Source organism: Pavona decussata, unplaced genomic scaffold (assembly GCF_977016875.1).
Source record: "Pavona decussata unplaced genomic scaffold, jaPavDecu1.1 SCAFFOLD_92, whole genome shotgun sequence".
In the NCBI taxonomy this organism is placed as follows: domain Eukaryota; kingdom Metazoa; phylum Cnidaria; class Anthozoa; order Scleractinia; family Agariciidae; genus Pavona; species Pavona decussata.
In genome coordinates this window covers 4,644,865-4,647,847 of record NW_028145509.1, presented here as the reverse complement: position 1 = coordinate 4,647,847, position 2,983 = coordinate 4,644,865, and the positions used below count along the sequence as shown (strand labels likewise).

General features: G+C 41.9%; 1 pseudogene; it reads right to left on the bottom strand.

Moving 5' to 3' along the window:
• Positions 1-1,440: 1,440 nt before the first annotated feature.
• On the bottom strand, positions 1,441-2,726 carry LOC146474002 (uncharacterized; annotated as a pseudogene).
• Positions 2,727-2,983: the final 257 nt, after the last annotated feature.

Here is a 2,983-nt window from a genome sequence, read left to right as displayed (position 1 = left end):
AGCCAAATCTGGCTCAAAATACACTCAAAATAGGCCATAATAAGAACTCGAAATAGGGATACGAATACTTACAAAATCATGCCACTAATACATGCTACAGGCTACATAAGGCTGGTTTCCATATGATCGCGGATCGCAGATCGCAGATCGCAGATCGTAATAAGGTCTGCGATCGTCTGCGATCCTGCGATCGTGATCGCAGAAGATAGAACCATGTTCTATCTCCTGCGATCTTCTGCAATCAATTGCGATTGTTTGCGATCTGCGATCCGCGATCATATGGAAACCAGCCTTTAGATAGAACATGGTTCTATCTTCTGCGATCGTCTGCGATCCCGATCGCAGGATCGCAGACGATCGCAGAAGTAGTTTCCATATGATCGCAGACGATCGCAGACCTTATTGCGATCTGCGATCTGCGATCCGCGATCATATGGAAACCAGCCTATAAAAATAGCACCTTTCCGTTCTCAAAGTTTTAAGCAACTCACCTAAAACCAAAGCGCAAAGCCAGCATTCTAAACCTAGGGCAAACACGAAAAACAGAACGGCGAGACTTATAAATCTGCTTCTGACAGGGCCCCTCCAGCGATAGATCGTTAATTGCAGGCAGGAGAAACACATCCACAACAAATGGCTTAAACTGAGAACACCTTTCGCGCAAGAAAGGCCAAAAATAAGCCGATGGCCATTCTGGGATAATCAGAGTCCCGAACGTCCAGAGCAAGATATGAGATGACGGACCGATTCAACAATACTATGACCCATCGATCGCCAACGCGTCTAGCTTTCTACAACAGAATCGGCTTAATCGGAACAATACAGCGTTTTAAATTGAGTTTTCGTCTTCATTCTAGATCCATTGTGCAACGCGAATGACGCCGTTCGAACATCTGGAAATTATTTATCACACTGGAGACCGGAAATCCGACCCAAATCGCACTTCTCGAACAAAGCAATCACTAGCCTAACAACGCTACAGTTATAAAGGCAAAAAATAATCGAATAGCTTTTCAAACTCACGCTTTTTGAAGAGAAAATCCTTACCAATAGGCCATTTTCATGATGGCGTCATTTTACTACAACTACCAGAATTCATTTCGTTTTCCTTTTCAAATTCAAATTTTGTAATCCCAGTGGAAGGCAAAGAACAATAGCTCTAATTAGCACGAAAAAAAAAAACAAAAAAAAAAACAGAAGGATTCTGGTAGTTGTAGTAAAATGACGCCATAGTGAAAATGTCCTATTCTTGCTCGTGTTTTGACCTTATTACTTGAAGTCCCGGATGATGAGAAAACAATTGGAACGGGGAACATCATTCAGCGGCTTTCAACAAGAAAATAAACTAAGTCTTTGGCTGGAATAACAATTCCCGATAATTTCACCTCGCCCGACTAGACCTACTTTTTAAAGCTAAAGACTGTCACCTCCTCAAGCAAAACTCACAACTGATGCAACCCTTAGTCCCTGTCCGAGTAACTAAAAAATAACCCGTTTAGCTCAAAAGAAGACTAGGTATAGGAAGCATATTAGACGGGGCAGGAACTGCACTCGTAAGACTTCTTCCCTCACTAGACTTAATTAATGATGTCCTCGGGAAAACTTTGCTTCAGGAAGCCAAACAGGGCCCAGTGCGCGCCGAATTCAAAGCCAATCGTTGTGCGGTGTAATCTATTTACTTACTGATGTAAAATTCAATAGGAAACGCTATAAAAAAAAATATCTTAAGAAAAGTCAACAAAAATGTTAATTTCTGTAGCCATCTTCTGGAAAATCAGCTCAGATATAACGCTATGCAAATAACTTAACACCGGAGAAACATACCGAACCACTTACTAACGAACATAATACAGAACGTGAAGAAAACAAATATCTGCTAAACTACGTAACGCAAATATTTAGATATATTCTGCACTAACTTAAAATGAATATGGTATAAAATGACAACAACACACGTACAGTGAATCATTAAAAACTTTGGATTGTGGGCTGCGAGCAACGCCATCAATCCGAAGTAAAAGACAAAGCAAGTAAGAGATGTGAGTGAACTGAGAAATAAACAACATTTAAACACTTATCTTAAAACAAAGTCCCTGTCGACGAGGAGGGTTTGCATCTTTACGGGCTGCATAATCACCTGCACACGATCCTTGCGAATTCGAAAAAACTTTCGCCGAAGTTGGCTGTGAGCTTCCACGGGTCAAAGAGCGGTTCTCACGACGACGCTTGTCCTTGATTTTCTTTTCTGCTCTCCTCTCCGTGCGATACATCCTTTTTTCCTCCTCAGAGTCTGACGCAAACTCATCCAGCAGGTACTCATTTACTGTTTGCCAACCAAACTCGCTTTTATCGGCTAACTTAATTGCTTTTATTCACTTAGAAACAATACCCGTACCTTCCTTCAAGGCGGCTTTCACTTTCTCGTATGACTTCGATCTTAAAGCACACGATGCCTCATCGCATTTGTCCAGCACCTCAAGCTCGAGATCAAGCTGCTGTTGATTTTCTTTTCTTTTGCAGCTGTAGTTTTCACGACGAGCCTTCTTTAAGGCCTGCTCGACGGTGGCACCATTTTCTTCCGAAAAACGTTGTCGAAAACTATCGAGCCTTGATTCAATCACTTGCGTAAGGTTAGATCTTATGGCTTCACTGATCGCTGGATCTATTGAGGAAATACTAAAATCCGCTTCTTGTAACGAAAGTGTGAGTTCTGTATTCTTGCTCATCGTCGAAAAATTAAAGTTTAGTGTGCGATGGCGTTCACAGACCCGAAGAACGAATACCAATTACACTTAACACCGGAGAAACATACCGGAACACTTACTAACGAACATAACATTCCATACAGAACGTCCACCTTAGCTACCGTCCTCCATTAAGCCTGGTTTACACGTACGACGCAAGCATGAGAATAAGCACAAGCACAAGCACAAGGATGTTTACACGTGCGATAAGCATAAGCATAACGTGACATACGCAAGCG